This window comes from Mauremys mutica, chromosome 1, assembly GCF_020497125.1.
Source record: "Mauremys mutica isolate MM-2020 ecotype Southern chromosome 1, ASM2049712v1, whole genome shotgun sequence".
Classification (NCBI taxonomy): Eukaryota; Metazoa; Chordata; order Testudines; family Geoemydidae; genus Mauremys; species Mauremys mutica.
The window spans coordinates 329,559,872-329,583,455 of record NC_059072.1 but is presented as its reverse complement, the minus strand read 5'-3'; the positions used below and the strand labels follow the sequence as shown (position 1 = coordinate 329,583,455).

The window sequence follows — 23,584 nt, the reverse complement described above, 5'->3', positions numbered from 1 at the left end:
TGCTACACCAGACATTTAGCTGATGGCTTTAAATTCATTTCCCACTCACTCTCACTATCCTTTTACTGATTAGGGTCTTTTCAGCCTTTGACCAATCACAGCATAATCCCTTTAAAGATAGCCCTCATACCAATCCTGGAAGATCTCCGCTTGACACTTCTATCTTCCTCAGTCTGTATTCATTTTACCACTAGCCTCTGATCTTGGTCACTAAGCTAATTTTTATCCAATTGAACATTTCACCATCAATAACTAGCATCATATACTCCCTTTTTATGTAGCACTGTATGAAAAGACTTCTTGATGTCCAAGTAGATTATATCTCTTCCCTCTCTCCTGTCAGCTCTCATTGTCACTCACCCAAAGAAGTTAATCAGATTTCTTGAGCAAGACCATCTTTTCATAAATTCATCTTATCATTGACCAGTCTCTGTTCTCTTTATGAAAAGAATCCGGGGAAAAGAAAACCAAGAAATAGAGAAAACATACAGAACAGCGAGGTAGGGGAAATGGGAAAAGTTAGGAATGTGTGACCAGTCACTTTATTTTTGCAGCCAGCTCTGTGTGCAAGACACTGGAGCAGTGTTTTAGCAGCTGTAGGCAGTGGGCCATATTGCAGTTTTAACTTAAATTGACATGGGGGGCTGGATGGGCACCACCAGCATTTACGGTGTCAGGCATTGCCAGAATAATTATGGGGTTTTGAAAACTGGAAACTGATCAACACAGGCTGTCTAGGATTTCTCCTAATATGGAGAACAATCTCACAGGTAAGATTCACATGTAAATCACATCCAGGCTGTATCTAAATCTCAGCAAATTTTCCTGTATAATGTCTCTAAGGTCTGTCTTTTCCTCTCTGACCACAGACTTAAAATGCTCTTTTGCATATAGATTATAATATTTCATTACATGATCACATACAGTTTTTGACATAGGACCGATGGTTCATTCAATGAACAGGTTGGAAGCACAAATAGGCCAGATTAAGATTGTACAGGTAACTGCAGGTCCCACATTTAATAACTTTTGAGCACTTGACTTAACAACCTAAATGTTCTTTTAATTTTTTTATTCTATATATTACATATAAATATATTGTTTTGTGTCTCTTGGTTCAACTTAATCCAGCCCCCTTGTGTACATGCATTATGATAGTCTTCAATTCGATTATCCCAGAATATTTCTTCTAGAGCACCTCTGCCTCATTCACTATATGGGTGATTATTCAATATTTCTTTTTAACCTCCACATTCAATGTGTGACTCCAGGACCTATTTAAGGCACACTATCCACACTGAATGCAAAATGAATTTCCCTCTGGGATTTTATGAAGTGCTTTGACCATAATATCTTAGTGCTTCGCAAACCTCTGCCACAGACTTCCACCTGTTGAGCTAACAGAATAACTTAATAACAGAAGGCTATTATCATCTATATCCTCTGTGGTCCGAGGATAAGGCACATTTTGCCAGTAGGTTTCACAGCTATTTGAGGACAGCATTGGACTGTCTAGACTGAGGACTCGTGGGTTGAATTCCATCTTCTGTAGTGGACTATGCCCTAGTGGTTATAAACCCTTCTATTTCTATCTAATCCCCACCCTCTCCCTAGCTGCTGCTCCCTTCCCATCAGTTCCTCTCCAACATCCACCAGGACTCCTGCCCATCCCCCCCTTCTTCTTCTATCCACTGCACATCCCCTAGCTCCTATCACCCTCCACCCCACTGCTTTCTCCCACCCTCCAGTTTCTGCCCCATCCCTCTCTGAAATTATATAACCCCAGATCCATCTGCTCCTATCCACCTTCACCCGCTTCTGCCCTCTCCCCCACTCCCAGCCCCTGGCTCCTGTTTCCCCATCTCTCTGACATGGCTTCTGCAACACCCTCCCTCTCCCACATACCCTATACCCCAACTTCCTTATCTTTATGCATTCCAGTGTGGCTACTTCCTCTTTCTCTTCGCTGCCGGGGTGCCAGCAGTGGGAGCATTGAGAAAAAAGGAGACACAGGCTCCTTGCTCTCAATTCTTGTCCCTCGTGCCACACCTGCTCAGAAGCAGCAATTGCAAGGAAAAGCCTACTCAGCCCCTGCAGTCCCAGGATGAAGCATGCTTAGTACTTCTATGGGGATTGTGCATGTGTACTCTGGTCAACATGTAACAACTGTGAGGGGCTGGAGCATTCCCAGTTCTGACGGAAACTTCAGAGAATTTAGCTGTAAAAGGTCTCCGAGGAGATTGTGCAAACAGATTTTTGTGAAGGTTAACAACTTGGCCAAATTTGAGTGAATTATCACAGGGATGGCAAAATGCATAACCCTGACATCCGGGTGACACCCTGCTAAATTTCTCCAAAGCATGGAAGTGTTACAGCTTCTCAGAAAAATGGTTGTAAGAATTTTTTAACATGAACAAAGAAATGTTTGGGTTTTTTGTTTTTCCCCCCAATCTGAGAAATGGCCAAGCTATATTAGCTGAAGCTTAAAATAAATAAATAAGTCAGCCTGAGACAGACACCCAGGATGGAAATGTTTAACCCAAATAGTTAAACTCTGGCGAAGCAACTGAAAGCAGGGTCTTATAATGGGAAGTTTCAGAGTAGCAGCCATGTTAGTCTGTATCTGCAAAAAGAACAGGAGTACTTGTGGCACCTTAGAGACTAACAAAATAACGGGGAGTGTTGAGCAACCTTACCTGTAGGCAGCACTGCCAGTTATGCCTATCACACAGATGTTTTCCCCACAGAGTTGTTCTTTCCCCTTTTCTATTCCTTTTTACATAGTCTGTTCCACTTTCATCTGCTCTTATGTTTTACCCTTTCTCTCTTCTGCTTCTTTACCCCAATGTCTGCTAAGCATAATCCAAACACAATAATACTTGAGCTGATTCAACCTATGAACACCTGATATTAAAGGGGCCATGGCATTAAATAAAAATGAGTTCATCCAGCCTTAATTTTGGCCATAAATTTGTGCTTTTAAAACAATCCAGTATTTCTAAATGATCCCAGTTTATTACATTTATTTTTCAAAGCATTCAAATATCCTCTGAGCAATCTTAACACAGTATCTCTCTGTCTGTGGAAATCTTCTGAATCACATTTTATGATGTTGCGAAACTCTTTGGCTCAGTACTGATCCCATTCAAATCAGTGGCAAAACTCCCACTCCAGCATGAGCCAGATTACTCCATTGTTATTTACAAAAATGTCTGTGTACAGTTTACCATTTACAGTGCATTATAATTCTCCCTTTTGGATGCAAATACCGTGATCCTAGCTTTATGCCACTGTCATCCTTTTGGTGATATACCAACTTGATACTTGCTGTCTCCGTTCAATATTCTTTTTAGGCAGCTAAATACCAAAAACAGTCTACAGCCTTTTCATAGTGCTTAGATAAGATAAAACATCACATGTTTGAAAACTGTGTTCAGAACAAAATGACATGTTTATAGCAAAAGACTTTGATAGCATTTAGCTAAACTGGTGAAAATTATTGCACAACAATTCAAGGGAAATTTTTCATCTGTCATTTCAATCCACCAAAAATTCTAATATTTTCATGAAAGTCAAGGAAATTGAGGCAAAATTGAGGCATGCCCACTTCTGAAAACTTTGGTCAGTGACTTTATCTGTCTTGTCTCCTTTGCCTTATTTTTATATGACTGGCTGTGCTGCATTTTATTTGACTTATGACATTTTTTCTGCTGTTAGCCTCAGTTTTATAACTATCACTCAATTATTGACTTGAAAAGTTAAATAGCTCACAGAAATATTTTCCTCATTCTTAATATTCCCAGTCAAAACCTTTATTTCAAAACATTACATCAGTCAACAGTGTCCGTCGGCACATATGTTAGAAGCTTGCTTGGCAGCAGGTCATATAATTGTCATTCTCTGAACTGTTGCTTGATTTAATAGGCATCCATAGATGCTAGTATTTCACGACCAAAGTGTTCAGAAATGCATATTATAGTTGTAAGCCTTTTTAAACCATTTGACATGGTTTACATTTTAAAATTCTGTGCAGAATATTTGATACCATTCTGAAGCCATAAAAATCCCATACTTACGTAAAACTATCTATCTAGGTACTTATTTGGTCCCCATTACCATAGTATCTCAACAAACATTACTGGAGGTAAGTCAAGGAAGTGTTAGCCCCATTTTACAGATGAGAAACTGAGGCACAGATTTCAGAGTAGCAGCCGTGTTATCTGTATCTGCAAAAAGAACAGGAGTACTTGTGGCATCTTAAAGACTAACAAATTTATTTGAGCATAAGCTTTCGTGGGCTAAAACCCACTGCATCCGATGAAGTGGGTTTTAGCCCATGAAAGTTTATGTTCAAATACATTTGTTAGTCTCTAAGGTGCCACAAGTACTCCTGTTCTTTTTGAGGCACAGAGTGATTAATTTGCACAAGCTCATAGTGGAAGTCTGTGGCAGAGGTAGAGCCATTAAATCTAGGTCTCCTGCCACAAAATTATCCTTTCTCCCCTTCTGAATATTACATACACACACACACACACACACACGAGAGAGAGAGAGAGAGAATGTTTTAAACTATACAGTGAACACAATAGCCAGACTTAGAATGAATCAAGTCTTTCATCTTATCCAGTGCTATCACTCACCAACCCAAGTCTCTCTATGGAACTGGATAGAAGAGGACATTTCAGCTCCTTCCCTGTACTTATTTCAGGTTCCACTGCCCTGCGAGTCAGAAGTCAGTTCATCTGTCCAGAATATCTGACAGTCATTGTCTTTAACAGTGGCCACGCCTGAGTCTGGTTGTTTTAAAAATCCAGATTTTATTGGAAATTTATGCAAATAAAGCATTAAAAAAAGGAAATTGAACCCAGACATGCCTTTGATTAATAGAATGTATTAATGCAACATATCCCAAAATGTTTGTTCTCATTTGTGCAGCTATTGAGTTTGGGTTTAATGTAGAGTGAAATTTAATGGCCTGTGATGTACAGAAGGTCACCCTAGATGATCTGATGGTCCCTTCTCGCCTCAAATCCAATTAATCTAAATGTGTAATTATTTACTTTTAAATATCAGGGTCAATCTAATACACATCAACATTTTCTTTAATTGTGGGCCCAATTTTCAAATGTGGACACCTTCATAAAACATCCAAGTCTTGTCGGAGACCCTCCCAGATCATCCCAATAAATAGCACATTTGTGCCCAAGTGCTAATTAGTCCTCCAAATGTCAAATTTGAACATCAATTAAGTGATTAAATTTGATAATCCCTTTCCATTTCTTTAAGAATAAACCCTCTCCTATGCTGATTCATGAAGGATGGGAGTGTCTCTACTCTGTGGAAGCTCATCCCCTGCGCCCGCAGCAGGGTAAGATCTCTCCCTAGTGTTATGGAGACAGCAGCTGTCAGCACACACAGCTGTGAGAGGAATAGTTTATGTGGGACTACAGACCCTCCTGGAAGGCTAACAATGAAGAGCAATCAATGATTGTTAGCCTGGAGGGTCCCCTATTCAAAAGCAAGTATCTTAAGACAAGCTAGCTTCTGTCCTGGGCAATCAGTCTGACTAGGTGAAGGTGTTACCAAGCAAGAGGTCACCTGAGAGGGACCTGAATTCCCTGAGGAGAATCACCTGACAGGAGGTAGGGGGTGGAGATGGGATGGACAGGGACATTATGAATGGAAGGCTCTCTCACCAGCCCTTAGAAAGAGGGGAGCAGACCAGTGTCAGAAGCTGACAAGGCTGGGCAGGAGAAGAGGAATCTTAGACCCTGTGAAAAAACACTGAACAAATCCCCAAGGATACTTGGAGGGGTGAGGAAACTGAGGCAGGGATTGTTGTGCAGAGTTTTGTTGTTTTTTCATAGATCTGTATATATCTTGTGCTGCTAAGAGAAAAGTGTGTGTTTAGAAATCCCTCTGCAATCTCTGTGTTATCTGCTCACACTATCTTCTCCCCCCACCCTGGTTTCCAAGGGGAAACAGTAAATCAGAGGGTCCACGGCTTTGGTGGAACTCTGAGAGCATGCAGTAGCTATGGGGGAGACTTGGGAGAGTCAGCGTTAGTTTCAGGGTCTAGACAGTTGGACTGTGGGGTCCCCATTGCCAAGAGAGGTATCAGACATGGGGTCTGCACCTGGAGAATGTGCCTAGAGGCCCAGGGCCGCAGAGAAGGTGCCCATACTCTGCCCAGCCCCAGCACGCCAAGAGCATGTGACTCAAGAATTGGTCCAGTGCAGTAGCTTGGTGAGTGTCCAGGAGCTCAACCAGGGTTGTAGCAGCACCCAGAAATCCCACACAAGGATGGTGCCTCAAAAAACTCTTCCCCAGATTTAAACAGATGTGAATACTATTTCATAGATGTAGTCATTAAAGTATGCTCCATGTCTTAAAGTCCTGAGAGGCAAATAAGCTGTCAAACTTCTGCTTATTGAGAGTGTTCTGTTAAGGTCTGTATTATAATATTTCTGTGGGGGCGAAGAAAGAAACATGGGAGACTTTAACTTTCCAGATATAGACTGGAGGACAAGTGCTAGTAATAATCATAGGGCTCAGATTTTCCTAGATGCGATAGCTGATGGATTCCTTCACCAAGTAGTTGCTGCACCAACATGAGGGGATGTCATTTTCAATTTGGTTTTGGTGAGTAGTGAGAATTTCATAGAAGAAATGGTTGTAGGGGACAATCTTGGTTCGAGCAATCATGAGCTAATTCAGTTTAAACTAAATGGAAAGATAAACAAAAATAGATTGGTGACTAGGAGTTTTGATTTCAAAAGGGCTAACTTTTAAAAATTAAGGAAATTAGTTAGGGAAGTGGATTGGACTGAAGAACTTGGGGATCTAAAGGTGGAGGAGGCCTGAAATTACTTCAAGTCAAAGTTGCAGAAACTATCAGAAGCCTGCATCCCAAGAAAGGGGAAAAAATTCATAGGTAGGAGTTGTAGACCAAGCTGGATGAGCAAGCATCTCAGAGAGGTGATTAAGAAAAAGCAGAAAGCCTACAAGAAGTGGAAGATGGGAGTGATCAGCAAGGAAAGCTACCTTATTGAGGTCCAAACATATAGGGATAAAGTGAGAAAGGCCAAAAGCCATGTAGAGTTGGACCTTGCAAAGGGAATTAAAACCAATAGTAAAGGGTTCTACAGCCATATAAATAAGAAGAAAACAAAGAAAGAAGAAGTGGGACCGCTAAACACTGAGGATGGAGTGGAGGTTAAGGATAATCTAGGCATGGCCCAATATCTAAACAAATACTTTCTCTCAGTCTTTAATGAGGCTAGTGAGGATCTTAGGGATAATGGTAGGATAAAAAATGGGAATGAGGATATGGAGGTAGATATTACCACATCCGAGGTAGAAGCCAAACTCGACCAGCTTAATGGGACTAAATCAGGGGGGCCAGATAATCTTCATCCAAGAATATTAAAGGAACTGGCACATGAAATCACAAGCCCATTAACAAGAATTTTTAATAAATCTGTAAACTCAGGGGTTGTACCTTATGAAAGGAGAATTGCTAACATAGTTCCTATCTTTAAGAAACGGAAAAAAGTGATCTGGGCAACTACAGGCCTGTTAGTTTGACATCTGTAGTATGCAAGGTCTTGGGGAAAAAAATTGAAGGAGAAAGTAGTTAAGGACATTGAGGTCAATGGTAATTGGGACAAAATACAACATGGTTTTACAAAAGGTAGATCGTGCCAAACCAATCTGATCTCCTTCTTTGAGAAGGTAACAGATTTTTTAGACAAAGGAAATGCAGTGGATCTAATTTACCTCGATTTCAGTAAGGCATTTGATACAGTTCCACATGGGGAATACTGTCACGCTGGAGGGAGGTTACTAGTGGAGCTCCTCAGGGATCAGTTTTGGGACCATTCTTATTTAATCTTTTTATTACTGTCCTTGGCACAAAAAGTGGGAATGTGCTAATAAAGTTTGTGGATGACAGAAAGCTGGGAGGTATTGCCAATACAGAGAAGGATCGGGATATCATAGAGGAAGATCTGGATGACCTTGTAAACTGGAGTAATAGTAATAGGATGAAATTTAATAGTGAAAAGGGCAAGGTCATGCATTTAGGGATTAATAACAAGAATTATTGTTATAAGCTGGGGACACATCAGTTGGAAGTAACAGAGGAGGAAAAGGACTTTGGAGTATTGTTTGATCACAGGATGACTATGAGCCGCCAATGTGATATGGCTGTGAAAAAAAGCTAATGTGGTCTTGGGATGCATCAGGCGAGGTATTTCCAGTAGAGATAAGGAGGTGTTAGTACCATTATACAAGGCACTGGTGAGACCTCATCTGGAATACTGTGTGCAGTTCTGGTCTCCCATGTTTAAGAAGGATGAATTCAAACTGGAACAGGTTCAGAGAAGGGCTACTAGGATGATCCGAGGAATGGAAAATCTGTCTTATGAAAGGAGACTCAAAGAGCTTGGCTTGTTTAGCCTAACCAAAAGAAGGCTATGGGGAGATATGATTGCGCTCTGTAAATATATTAGAGGGATAAATACCAGGGAGGGAGAGGAATTATTTAAGTTTAGTACCAATGTGGACACAGGAACAAATGGATATAAACTGGCCATCAGGAAGTTTAGACTTGAAATTAGGAGTGAAGTTCTGGAACAGCCTTCCAAGGGGAGTAGTGGGGGCAAAAGATATATCTGGCTTCAAGACTAAGCTTGATCAGTTTCTGGAGATGATGGTATAATGGGATAGCCTAATTTTGGCTATTAATTGGTGTTTGACTATTAGCAGTAAATATACCCAATGGCCTGTGATGGGATGTTAGATGGGGTGGGATCTGAGTTACTACAGAGAATTCTTTCCTGGATGTCTGGCTGGCGAGTCTTGCCCACATGCTCAGGGTAACTGATTGCCATATTTGGGGCTGGGAAGGAATTTTCCTCCAAGGCAGATTGGCAGAGGCTCTGGGGTTTTTTGCCTTCCTCTGCAGCGTGGGGCACGGGTCACCTGCTGGAAGATTCTCTGCACCTTGAAGTCTTTAAACCATGATTTGAGGACTTCAATAGCTCAGACATAGGTTTGAAAGAAGAGTGGGTGGGTGAGATTCTGTGGCCTGCGTTGTGCAGGAGGTCAGACTAGATGATCATAATGGTCCCTTCTGACCTTAAAGTCTATGAGTCTATGAAGTTAGGCACCACATAAGAACTGACTTCTAAGAAGGAAGCTTTATAATTGGCTATAAGGTTGTGGTCCAGACATGAGATAATTTGATTTCAATATTAAGTGACTTAACTGGATTCAAATTATAGATTTGATTGACTTGGGTTAAATTCTTTAGTAGAGATTTATAACCAAACATACAGCCATCTTCTTAGAATTTATATAAGGACTGATTATTTTTGCTATTAATTTGATGATTTAGCTTCAATCCAGTATTGAGTCTACCTTGGATGATAGGCTGATTTGATTAAGATTAAGCAGCAGTAACTGTATAGCCATAGTGCCTAGAAGTCCTACTCATGGACCCTATTGTGCTAGGTGCTGTACAAACATAGAACAAAAAGATGGTCCTGGCCCAAAGAAATTACAATCTAAATATAAGATGAGAGAGATACATGAAATTAATATGAAAGTAATCAATAGTTTACTTTAATATTATTGATAGTAATTTAACTCTGATGATATGGTTTCTTGGGTTTATTTTTTGTTAAATAGTTTTAATAAAATTTATAAAAAGATACTGACTCACATTATTTCCAATAAGTAATTTGAGTCCACAATCTTTGAGAACCTGGCTAGATAACAGCAGACAACGTAAAAGCCTGACCAGCTCCCCCTGATTAATCTTTGGTTCTCACAGAGTTGATCACCACATAATCTTCCCAGGTGTGTATGGTCTGCTGCTTAATGGTCATGTCAGCAGTCTTTAAGAAGCAGACTATTCAGCAGCTGTGAGGAATAAGCGGCATAACACTCCCCTAAATCATTCTGCCCTGCAACTTCAGGAGACAGCATTTAAAACATAAACATCCCACAACTTCTGGTCTCTTCCTCACGTGGTCCCCTCAATGGTATTTTCCAAATTTCTAATCATACAAAACTGAACACCTTAATTCCGCCCCTTTCCTTAGGCCCTGCCTCACACTCACTACATTCCCACTCCCTCGGTGGCTTGCTCTCCCCCACCCTCACTCACTTTCACTGGGCTGGGGTAGGGGGTTGGAGTTTTTGAGGCGGTGAGGGCTCTAACTGTGGGTGCGGGCTCTGGGATGTGTCCAGAAATGAAGGGTTCAGAGTGCGGGAGGGGGCTCTGGGCTGGGGCAGGAAGTTGGGGTGTGGAAGGAGGTGAGGGCTCCAGCTGGGGGTGCAAGCTCTGGGGTGGGGTTGGGGATGATGGGTTGGGGTGCAGGTGGGGGCTCCAGGCTTGGGGGTGGGGCCAAGGGATTTGGAATGTGGGAAGGGGCTGCAGATTGAGGCAGGGAGCTGGGCTGGTGGTGTGGGCTTAGGGGTGGGGCTGAGGATGAGGGGTTTGGGATGCAGGAGTTCCCCCCCCACACCTAGGAGCCAGTAACCTGCTGCTGGCCACTTCTGGGTCGCAGTGCGGTGCCAGGACAGGTAGGGACTAGCATGCCTTAGCCCTGCAGCACTGCTAACTGGACTTCTAATGGCCCAACTGCCAGGATTCCTTTTCCAGTCGAAAACCGGACGCCTGGCAACCCTACTCTGAAGTCCCTCCTATTTTAGGAAATGAGCAGCTGGCTAGAGACCTGGTGAGTAATGGCAAGATCACTAGCCTGATTAGGAGGATTCTTTTGGGCTGTAAAGCCCCTGAGGTTCAGCATGTTTTGTCCTTTTGTAAGCAGGTTCATGTGATATTAAACCGTGCTTCCAAAGTGTTAAAAGTTTCCCTTTGGAGTATGACTACATTGTTTTTGTTGCCACTGAGGACATGGCCTATTTTTGTTGTAGACGTCTGACACACTTGGTTAATCAGTGCCCTAAGAGGAGGCAGGCTGCCCCTGGAAATGGTAACCCAGGGCCTGGAATGTGGAGGTTTCTGAGAGTAAAGCACAGGCATAGACTAGGTCCCAACAGGCTCCAGATGTTTCTGGGGATGTTGCTTCTGGGGGGAGGTTAGTGCTCCTTTTACAACTTGAAGGAGATGGCATTACTGGTTCTGTAGGTCCTGAGTCAGTGGCCCCTGCAAAATGGATCCTGGGCCTTTTGCCATGGTATCTGCAGCCTTGGCTGAGGATTCTGGCTTTCAAAGCAAAAAAATGACCACTGAAGGCTGGGGGGTAGGGCCTCCCATTTCTGAGGGTGCTGCAAAGTGGGCTAGTCTGGGCAGCGCGGTTGGGAAGCACACTGTTTGGGGGTGGTTCTTTGGCTTGGGGCATAGAGAAGTCTCAGGTAGTAATTTTGCCCCTTTGGTCCCAGTAACCCCATCCCTCTGGTCTCTCCGAGGTTCCCCCCTTGAGGTTGGTGGCAGCTCAGAGTCTGAGAGTGTGGAGGATGACAAACACACACATTCTTTGGATCCTGAACTGTGTGTCTTTGACCAATGGAAATGTTGGGGATTAATGGATGTAGGAGAATTTGGTGGCTTTGCTTGAGGTTTTCTGTTTTTTTTCTGTCTCTTATTTTTTCTGCTGAGTAGTGGTGTGATGGATAATTTTGTAAGTAGCTTGTGGAATGTGAATGGGTGCAAGGACATTAAAAAAACATATGGCTCTTTTTGAGTACCTGACCCTGGAAAAAGTGGACATTTTATTTTTGCAAAAGGTGCACACAGATGCAGGCAGCCATACCAATTGGCTTGCTGATTGGAGACGGGAGGTTTGTCTGAGCCATGGTTCCACTGCAAGCACAGGGGTTGCCCTTCTTTTTGTGAACAGGGTGTTGCCTGATTTGGTGATTATGCAGGAAGTTGTTCCAGAACATTTATTGATGGTTCAAACTACTTCTCAGCAATATAATCTTTTTTTAATTAATGGCTATGCGCCTCGTGTAGGGAAAAACAGGGTGTGTTTTTTCAGAGCTTGTGTGCTCTTTAACAAATTGTCAAGTGATATTTTAATTTTGGGGAACAATTTTAATTGTATTCTTAATGAGAGATTGGATAGGAATCATTTGGAACTACATTCACTATCTTCTCAGTGACTTCAAGACCATCATCCATACTGGCATTTTAACACTTCTCTTTTGGGACTGTGATGAGGTGCCTGCCCCACACTGGGTTCTAAGGGGTAAATAGAGCTCTAGGGAGGTTGCGCAGGAGGCAGCCAATCAGAGAAGGATTGAGAGGAGCTGAGAGGAGCAGCCAATCAGAGTCCAGCAGGCCCATATAAGAAGAGCTGCAGGGCACTGCAGCTTCAGTAGCTGCAGGGAGTTCCAGGAGGGAAGATCAGACTCCTAGCAGGAGGAAGGAGCGCCAGCACCCTGGACAGAGCAGTGCTGCTAGCAGCAACCAGAGAGAACTAAAGACAGCTACTGGTTGGCTACAGGAATCCGCAGGATGAGGCCCTGAGTCAAGGGTGAAGAGGGTGCTGGGGGCTGTGGGGAAGTGTCAAAGGGAAGTGAACTGTGGAGTCAGAGGGGGCGCAGGAAATGTCAGCCATCTATAGAGTCTCTCAGCCAGGAGTAGTGGGCAGGCCTATGTCTCTCCCGCACCCCCTGCTGGCCAATGAGGAAGTGGCCATACAATTGGCTGCAATTGCCACTGAAGGAAGTGTCTGGACAGCAGACTGCAATTCCCCCAGAAAGGGGTAGAGCAGAGCATGACATGGTTGGAGGGCTGTGAAAAGGATGCTGTGGTCATGGGAGTGATATGGGTCCTGGTGGAAGTAACAGCAGCGATACATCACCAGAAGAGGGTGCATTGGCTAGCAGAGCTAATCCCTAGGACAGTCAACAGGGGGCGCCATAGTGGTGAGTGAGCCCTGTCACAGGGACTGTCAGTTACTTTGGGGGAGCCTGGGTTGCCTCAAAGCATGTTTCCCCTCCTTGAGGCAATGGTGCAAGACGGTAACGTTAATACCAAATATTTTAGTCAGCAGTACACACAGCAGACAACACTTAACCTTTGCCAGAGTATGGCAAAGTCAGAGTTGGGGACTGTAGAACTTGGCAAAGCCTTTCATTGCAGTAACGATGCTGGGTTGCATGAGAGCTTGTAATATAAAAACAGCTCTTCTGGGATCTGTTGGATAGAAAAGTTCAGGGTGCACAGGTTAGGGCCCAATTTCAGGGCCTTTCACAAATGGATACGCCTATTCATTTTTTCTTTGGCCTGGAAAAGAAACATGCAGAGTGGAAGATGATTGGCCATTTCAAGATGTCATCAGACCGAGTGCTTTCAGATCCTGTGGGGATTAGGAACCTTGCTGTGAATTTTTTCTCAGAGCTGCATGCCTCAGAATCTGGGTCCATCTGAGACTCGGTGACTCCTTGAGGATCATCCTAGGATTTCAGCATGGGAGGTGGACAGATTTGAACAGGACCTGACACTCTCAGAATTGATTTCTGTCCTAAATGGCTTTGCTCCAAAGAAGACACCTACTATTGAGGGTTTGCCTGTTGAGTTTTATAAAGCCTTTTGGACCCTTCTTGGGCCTGACTTGCTCCAGGTTTCTCAGAAGAGCATCAGAGAGAAGATATTGCCACTTAGCTGTCATCAAGAGCTTCTTACCCTGTTGCCAAAGAAGAGGGACCTTGATGAGGTGAAGAATTGTAGCTCGGTGTCCCTTCTTTGCTCCTACTATAAACTTTTTTCAAAGTCCTTGGCAAACAGACTGAAAACTGTGATTGGTTTGGTCATGCACCCTGATCAGACCTATTGTACCCCCTTCTGGCCCATTTTTTATGACCTTTTCCTATTATGGAATGTAATTTTGGCATCAAAAATCTTTGAGCTGCATGTTGGGTTGATTTCCATTGATCAAGAGAAGCCTTTTGATCAGTGAGCTCATGGACATTCATTTTGCATTCTTTGTGCCGGGGTCGGCAATCTTTGGCATGCGGTCGATCAGGGTAATCCGCTGGCAGGCTGTGAGACATTTTGATTACATTGACCATCCGCAGGCACAGCCTCCCGCAGCTCCCATTGGCCGGGAACCACAAACTGTATGCTTAAGGTTGTTGACCTCTGCTTTGTGCCTTTGGTTTTGGGCCCAGGTTTCACTCCTGCATTCAGTTACTGTATAATGATATACATAGTCTACTTAAGGTCAGTGGTTTTTTGTGTGCCCCCATTTCCAGTCTGTAGGGGAATCAGACAGGGTCATTCCCTGCCTGGGTTATTGTATGTTCTTTCTATTGAGCCTCTGTTATTCAGGTTGTGAAAACATCTTTCTGGCCATTCTCTCCCTGTTCCAGCGTGCACTCCAGTAAAAGTCTCCATATATTCGAATGATGTGACAGTGTTTATTACTCATGATTGTGATGTCCAGGTTTTGAGTGAATGTCAGCACTCTTTTGAGCAGGCTTCCTCAGTTCACATAAATTGGGGGAAGAGTGACACAATCCTGCTGAGGGTTTGGGTGATCTCCCACCCCGACTTTGCCAGAGGGGCTATTGTGGAGCCGAACTGGCAGTAAGGCACTGGGAATCATGCTGGGACCAGATGACAATTGGAGTCAGAACTGGGAGAGAGTTATGGAAAAGATGGAGAGGACATTGCAAAGGCGGACATATTGTTTGCCTTTACTTTCCTTCTGTGGATGGGTGTTAGTCATTAACAATTTCATTGCCTCTATGCTATGGCAGAAGTGTATTTGGATCTCCTTCCACTCTTTTTAAAAAAAAGTTCAGAAGGTATTTTTGGATTTTTTCTCTTGGGATGGCCATCATTGGCTGAGGCAGAGTATTTTGTATCTGCTTGTTGTGAAAGGGGGTGAATGTCTCATTGATCTAACTGGGGATTGGTCCTGCTTTGAGCAGGGGGTTGGACTAGATGACCTCCTGAGGTCCCTTCCAACCCTGATATTCTATGATCTTATGAGCAGAGTCACTACTTTTCAGTTACAGTCTCTGCAGCAGCTCTTGTCTGGGGATGAGCCTGTTTCTAGGAAGCAACTAGGCTTTGCATTTCTTTGGTGGGTAGGGGGTTGGGGTTTGATCTGGAACTTTTTTTTTTGGTCCCTGAATGACTCAGTTTTAAGGTGTTACCCTGTTTTTATCAAAGCATTTTTAACACTTGGAGATGTTTTTTAAGCTGAAGTCTCAGGATAGGTGGCTGGAATTCCCAGGGTTGCTTGCTCAAGCCCTTGTTTATAACCCTGCCTGGAGAATTTCTAGTCTTCTTTCTAGGAGTCTTGTCTCTTTGCTTATTGCAGCTGGTTCATTTAATTGATGTTACTTATTTTCCCTGGGTCTCAGGGGATATCTTGGCCATCAGTCTTGGTTTTCATTCCATTCACTGGGTTTCTCAGTTTTTACTAGAGGCAGAATCAGCCCTTCCTAGGGGCAGCATTGCCAGGCTAGACAGTTGCCTCCTTGAGCAAGCTACTCCTAATTATAGTAATATTTCTATTTTTTGCTTGTTGCTCCTGCTATGGATTGGGATGACAAGCCTAGCAACTGGTTTGTCTTCAGTGGGTCTTCTGATTTTACTTCTAATAGCTTAAGCCAAAAATCACTGTTTATACTTGTGGTAAAGATTCATCATTTTCAAACACTCGTTGATTATGGTATGGAGTGGTATGGAGAAGACAGCTTCTGGTGATGTACTCCAGCCAGGCTGGCAAACTGTATACAATGCTCCAACTGTGAAGAGGATGGGTAATTTCCAGTGGAGAGTTCTTCATGGGACTGTTGCCATGAAAGTGTTTGTATATCGTTTGACTCCAGAGGTATGTATGTCATTTCCTTTTTTGTGATATGGAGGAGACTGACTTTTTTCTCCTCCTTCAAAGTTACAGCTATTTTACTTCAGGGTATTTTTTTTGTTTATTATCCCTTGATTTTTCTCCTACTGTATTTGTTTTTGCAGCTAAGTGTAGGTGCACCAATAGATCTGTGGTATGCCTTGCAAACTTTATTGTGGGTCAAGCAAAGATCACCATTAAAAAAAGCAGATGATGTACATTATTTGGTACTGGGGTTGCCGATGTTTTTTGTTTGTTTTTTTTAGATTTTTAGTGCATTTACACCTTCATCTGGAGTTTAGATATTATACTCTTATAAGCAATTTGGATCAGTTTAGTCAGCAGTGTGTCACAGCTGAGTCATAGGCAGCCAGACCTAGTGGTCAGAGTCAGAATCCACAGTCATGAGTCAGGAACCAGAGATAGGCAGGGTCAGGATACCAGGGAGTCAGAGACAGGAGACAAACTGGAGGTCAGGAACCACAAATCATATGCCAGGATACAAGCTGGGTCAGGATGCCAGGAAATCAAGCAGCAGGAGCAGAAAACACAACAGTCCAGAGCAGGGTAGAGCCTGGAATTCAGACAGCTTCCTATTCCTCCTGCTGGTTTAAGTAGGGCCAGTGGACCACTCTGCTGCTCTGAGGCTCTGGTAGTTCGGCCCAGTGGGATGGAGCCTTACACTGGGGCTTGGCTTCATTGGTCCTAGGTAAGCCATCATCAGCAAGCTACCAGATGGAGGGTTGGAGTGTGGCTGCTCCTGTGGATTAGGTTCGAGACCCATTGGTCATGACATGGTGGGTTATTGGAAATCCAGTTTGTACTGTTTGGGACGTGCAATTAGTTTTGAATTTCTAATTTATTTTCTTGTTTTAACTGTGTTTCTGTTCTGATTTTATTAAGTGTTTTTAAAAGTCAAAAATTTCTCTCTCACTCTCTTCCAGACCCCACGCTAGGAGTGATTTGTGTCATGGCAGATTTGTTATTTTAAATTCAGTGGATTCATGTTGGTGTATATCTTTTTCCATTAGGGCAAAAAAGTGATAAAATATTCTTTGGAGACACATTATCTGGGTATACCTAATATTTTAGGAATCAGCACATGAGGAACAATAATATGGCCAAAGGACAGATTCTAAATTTCTTGCAAAAGGGTTACATAGAAAAGAGAGACAATCCACTGGGAAAATATTTTTGCAAAAGGGTAATTTTGAACTTTTATTATTTTCTCTGTCTGAATCCATTTTAATTAATATCACCATGAAAAATTCAAATATGTTTCAAAGTTTATATACTGTTTTAGTTTTTATCATTTCAATGAGCTTTTTATAAAACAAAGCTAAAATTAAACCAAACTCTGTAGCACAACCTTACCTTTGGTGCAGCAACCACTGCACTAGAATGTCAAATTAACTATGTACGTGTCCAGGAGCTGCAGGCAGAAAGCAGGCCTGGGAATCTGACACTGCAATCTTCCTGCCTTCATCTCCAGTCAAGAGACTCCAGTATCCACAGCTTTTCCCACGTACAGCTGAATTTAATCATTAGGCCGGCACTCTAAAAGTGCAGATTTCAGCAAGTAGTGCAAAACATAACAGCAGCTTTACGTCAGCTCCTGAAAAAGGAGGGGCAGTTAGAAGTGTTCCATGCTGACATTTCTATGAAATAGCTTTAAGAATGACTTTCAGTTGCCTCTAACTAACATTACTGCACTGAATTATTGCATAAGCATTCCCTTTATCAGAGAGCTTCCAGCTGTGGTCCAAGTCCCTTCTGAGTGGTCCACAGGATGAAATAGTTTGATAATGGGGGGGGGGGGAATTGGGGATTTTGGAGGAGAGCTGCTCCATAAGGGGATCTCTAGGAGTCTGTGGAACAAAAAGACTAGAGAAATCCTGCCCTGTATTAAGTTCCAGGAAGTTAGGAAATATAATAGTAAAAATATCTATCTATAGTACAACAGTAACACAGTTAGGTTTGCAAAGATAATTTTTTTCAAGGGACAGTCCTGTAAAAGTACCTGCTGTCAAAGGGCACATTTACTATTCCTTAGACTGCTGTTCTAGCGACTTATCCAATCTGAAAGAAGAATGAAGTTGGTTAGGTACAGCATGTGCAAACAGTGCATGAAGTTACTAACAGTATCAATGCAATACAAAGAAAATATTATAAGTAACAAATGTTAGTCTTCCATCCATTCAGGCAGCATGGCCTGAAAATGAAATGCTTTTGGACTGTAGGAATGAATTTGATTCTCTGTCTCATACTGCCTTGCATGAAAAATTAATGCAAATGGGCTTAGGTAGGAACATTGGATTGAAAACTGACTATAAAAGACCTTAACCAAGAGGAAATCATAAACAACCATGCATGGTCTGGGGGAGAAATCTCCTGGGAAGTTGTAAGAATGGGTGTCAGGCCAAGTCTTATTTATGTTCACTCGTTTTTTAAAAAAAGGGAAATAGCACATTAACAGAACTCTCTGGTGATTCTGCACTAGGAAAGGATACAAACATTTGCACAGGCAAAAAACAAAATGAAAAAGGGATCTTCATATATTTAATAACATCAGAAGAAAATGACAAAATGAGAATCGGGTTGGAAAAAAATACAGGCTAATATGTCTGGGGAATAATAACCCAAACCATTTATTTGCTGATATATGGGAAGAAGAAAATCTAAAATATTCCCAGAGTGATAGTGGGCAGGAAATTAGACGTGAGTTTGAAATGTGATATGGCAGTAAAAAGTCCAATGTGGTTTTGGGCTGCATAAGCAGAGGCATTACACAGCAGGGAGATATTGGCGCCTTATAGGAATAGTTAGTTCAGTTCTGGGCACTGCATTACTTGAGAAGATACTGATAAATTGCAGGTCATTCCGACAAAAATGCTCATGGAGTTTGAAGGAATGTAAGGAGAGATTTAAACAGTTTAGTATCAATGACTAAATTTTATAGGGTTTGTGTCACTAAATCGGGAAGGAACTTTGGTGCAGGAGGATTTGTGATCTAATCATGCTGCTATCAGGAACTTCCATTTGCCCATGGCATGCAGCATAAAGACAGCCATGAAGCCATTGGTCGCAGCAGATTCCTTATGCAGATATTGTAGGATTTGAATTCTTTTGAACCCCATAAGCTTGCAGACAAGCTTGATTTATCTTCTGTACTGTACAGAATCATCTCCACTCACCTGTGTCATAGGCCTTATACTACTAACACCTAATGGAAGTGGTCCTTTGGCTCAAGTGACAAGTGTGTGCATTTGGAACAAGAAAACTGGGTATACCGTTACCACGAAGTTATCAATACCCATTGTGTGCAGTGCATTCCTGCACTGACCACAAGCAAACATATTTGTTATTCAAACCAGGCATGAGCCTCTGGAATGGAATATGGGAGGTGCTGGGCTGTAAAATGAAAATGTGCTACCCTTTGCAAGCCAAGCTTATTGAAAAATTGTTTTCACATTTCCCAATAAAACTCTGACATAGTTAAATTGATTTACAAAATATTTTTATCACAGTATTGTGTTGGATTTTAAAAACTGCTCATTTCTGTAGTACTCTTCAAAATAGATGTTGTATGAACCCTCATTAGGACAAAAGCAATCAATCAAAAGAATAATGCTTGGATAATTAAAACTGTTGGTAGCACTGTATAAAACTGCAGAGTAGCAGCAGGTGCCTGAGCCTAAAGAAGAATGGAACAAAATGATCTGGGCTGTTTTATTTCTTCAAAATGTGGTGCAAATTAACTAATTAAACATACATATGTGATAGCACAGGTGAGACACTACCTCAGTGTCTGGCTTGCAACTCCACTTCCCCCTCTTGTCTGCACTGGGGAGTTACAACATCCATAAAAACAATGAGGAGTCCTTGTGGCACCTTAGAGACTAACAAAGTTATTTGGGCATAAGATTTTATGGGCTATAACCCACTTCATCTCATGCATCTGATGAAGTGGGTTACAGCCCACAAAAGCTTATGCCCAAATAAATTTTAGTCTCTAAGGTGCCACAAGGACTCCTTGTTGTTTTTCTGATACAGACTAACACAGCTACCCCTTCTGAAACCTAACAACATCCATGTGTCCCAACTGCTATCCCTTTCGGGTTTCTTTGGCCTTAGCACCTCTTGATATCCTTTGGGGGTAGGTCTATCTCCTTCTTCCTATGCATAGAAGTGTCTAATACCTTTATTATTTTACTAATGGGTCCTATGCTACTGTAGGCCCCTTGTCCATCTGCGGACTAAACTGTGACTCACTCTCCTTGCTTCTAGACTGGATTCCTATTTGCCCAGTGCTTTCTGCTCTCACCTCTTGTGCCTGGGTTTGGTTGAGAATCTGGACATGCCCAGAATCACTCAGATATATGGGCTTGAGCACAGTCATTTTTTCACCTGCCCTAGATGCCTGCAGCTGTATTTCCAAGTGGGTTCAATTCCTCACTTTTCCTCAGTTTTACAGGTTGCTTTTTGGTTTAGGTTTTGTTTTTTTTAAAGGGCGGAGGGTGGGGGGACAGGTTTACCAGTGGATTTTGAGTTCAAACAATCAGGGGCGGCTCTAGTTATTTTGCTGCCCCAAGCACGGCAGGCAGGCTATCTTCGGTGGCTTGCCTGCGGGAGGTCCCCAGTCCCGCGGATTCGGCGGCACACCTGCGGGAGGTCCGCCGAAGCTGCGGGACCAGCGTTCCCTGCGCAGGCATGCCTCCGAAGGCAACCTGCCTGCCGCCCTCGCGGCAACTGGCACAGCGCCCCCCGTGGCTTGCCGCCCCAGGCACGCGCTTGGCGTGCTGGTGCCTGGAGCCGCCCCTGCAAATAATCAAAAACTTCTGAAAAACCAGCTGTGTATCTCAACAATTTTACTTCAAATGTATCCCTTTACTAATGTAATTTGGTGTTGCTTATTGCCTGATTGCTACTTTTGTTACTTTCTTCCTAATTTCTTTAATCAACTTTATATCTGCAATCTATCAATAGCCACATAATTAGATCTGTAACTGAAAAGAATATGTACTGGTAGGAAAAAGTTAGTTTACTAAGTTAAGTTGCATTGTAACTAATTTATAATAAACTTAATATTAACTACTTATATGTACAGCTGTTGTCCCACCAAGCATATTCATGAGAACATATAAAGGTGTTCAGATACAAAGATGATGAGAGCCATATAGAAATACTTTTTTAAAAGAACCTATTTCGGGTGTACATTTTTGTTGAACTAAACTTTTACATATATAACAGTTTTCTCTTTCTTGATTACCTGCTTGCACTGAGGATGCCCCCATGTCTTCTTACACATAAATGCATAACCAGATAGCACTACCAGATGCATAACCATTTGCAGCACTAAAGAAAGAGTAACACGTGGTCACCAATTAATTAAATCATAGAAGTACAGTCCAGTAGTGATCTTACAGTACCACTACAGGAACTATTTATCCCATTTCACACCATAAAGCTGACTTTCTATTAATCAGATTATGATACACATATAAGTTCCTTTTAGGTTTACCAAGTAACAACAAATCTATCTCTGTATTTCTAGATTTTAAGTGATTGAAGGCCCCTCTGGCAAATGTTTTGAATTACATCATGTCGTGCTTCAGGGTTTACATTACCTATAGTGAACAGTAAGGTAGTTATCACATGAAACAGATAATGAAACCAGATACCTTTTATATAGAGAAAAATGAAGAACAATATCTCTAAGAAAGATGTCCAAAGCAATATTTATCCTAGTATTCAAAGGGCCTGATCTTGGCAAGGTCCTAAGTAGTGATGCAGTAGGGTGAATAATGGAGAATAAGATCTTCTCCAAAAACACATGATATGCACTTATGGTTTGCTTACACCTCCCCTGTGTGCATGTGGGTAGAGAAGAGGCTGTTGCCTGCTAGTCCCACCTCATATACAGGTGGGGAAATGGGTGTAATCATGGCTCTGGACTTCAGAAAAGCAGACTTAGACTCCCTTAGGGAACTGATGGCCAAGATCCCCTGGGAGGTTAATATGAGGGGGAAAGGAGTCCAGGAGAGCTGGCTGTATTTTAAAGAAGCCTTATTGAGGGTGCAGGAACAAACCATCCTGATGTGCAGAAAGAACAGCAAATATGTCAGGGACCAGCTTGGCTTAACAGTGAAATCTTTGGTGAGCTTAAACTCAAAAAGGAAGCTTACAAGAAGGGGAAACTTGGACAGATGACTAGGGAGAAGTATAAACATATTGTAATCAGGAAGGCCAAGGCACAATTGGGGTTGTTGCTAGCAAGGGATGTAAAGGCTAACAAGAAGGGTTTCTACCGGTATGTTAGCAACAAAAAGGAGGTCAGGAAAATGTGGTACCCTTACTGAATGGGGGAGGCAACATGGTGACAGATGATGTAGAAAAAGCTGAAGTACTCAATGCTTTGTTTGCCTTGGTCTTCACAGACAAGGTCAGCTCCCAGACTGCTGCACCGGGCAGCACAGTATGGGGTGGAGGTGAGCAGCCCTCAGTGGTGAAAGAACAGGTTAAGGACTATTTAGAAAAGCTGGACATACACACGTCCATGGATCCAGATCTAATGCGTCCAAGGGTGCTGAAGGAGTTGGCTGATGTGATTGCAGAGCTATTGTCCATTATCTTTGAAAATTGGTAAGGATCGAGGGAGGTCCCAGATGATTGGGAAAAGGCAAATATAGTGTCCATATTTAAAAAAGAGAAGAAACAGAACCCGGGGAGCTACAGACTGGACAGCTTCACCCCAGTCAAAATCATGAAATCCATTTTGAAGCACTTACTGCTAAAACAGGGCCTCATCCTCCCTGATTGATCTAACCTCATTATCTCTAGCTTGCTTCTTGCTTGCTTATATATACCTGCCCCTGGAAATTTCCACTACTTGCATCCGAAGAAGTGGGTATTCACCCACAAAAGCTCATGCTGCAAAACGTCTGTTAGTCTATAAGGTGCCACAGGATTCTTTGCTGCTTTTACAGATCCAGACTAACACGGCTACCCCTCTGATACCTGATCAGGAACAGTGGTTTGAACATTGGCCTGCTAAACCCAGGGTTGTGAGTTCAATCCTTAAGGAGGCCCTTTAGGGATGTAGGGCAAAAAAAATAGTTGGGGATTGGTCCTGCTTTGAACAGGGGGTTGGACTAAATGACCTCCTGAGGTCCCTTCCAACCCTGAGATTCTAAGTCATGCCTGACCAACCTTATCGCCTTTATGATGAGATAACTGGCTCAGTGGATACGGGTAAAGCAGTGTATGTGATGTATCTTGACTTTAGCAAAGCTTTTGATACGGTCTCCCACAGTATTCTTGCCAGCAAGTTAAAGGAGTATGGATTCGATGAATGGACTATAAGGTGGACAGAAAGCTGGCTAGGTTGTCGGGCTCAACAGATAGTGATCAGCGGCTCGATGTCTAGTTGGCAGTCAGTATCTAGCGGAGTGCCCCAGGGGTCGATCCTGGAACCGGTTTTGTTCAACATCTTTATTAATGATCTGGATGATGGGATGAATTGCACCCTGAGCAAGTTCACAGATGACATTAAGCTGGGGGAAGAGGTAGATATGCTGGAGGGTAGGGATAAGGTCCAGAGAGACCTAGACAAATTGGAGAATTGGGTCAAAAGAAATCTGCTGAGATTCAAAAAGGACAAGTGCAGAGTCCGGCATTTAGGAAGGAAGAATCCCATGCACTGCTACAGGTTGGGGACCGACTGGCTAAGCAGCAGTTTGGTA

At 42.7% G+C, this 23,584-nt stretch overlaps 1 protein-coding gene across 1 annotated transcript in view; it reads left to right on the top strand.

Moving 5' to 3' along the window:
- Positions 1-10,668: 10,668 nt before the first annotated feature.
- Positions 10,669-23,584, top strand: part of GRIA4 (glutamate ionotropic receptor AMPA type subunit 4) — a 329,847-nt gene continuing 316,931 nt past the window's right edge. The window contains exon 1 of the mRNA XM_045018837.1: positions 10,669-10,748. The gene's annotated coding sequence lies outside the window, so the exon portion shown is untranslated. The remainder of the gene's footprint in view (positions 10,749-23,584) is intronic.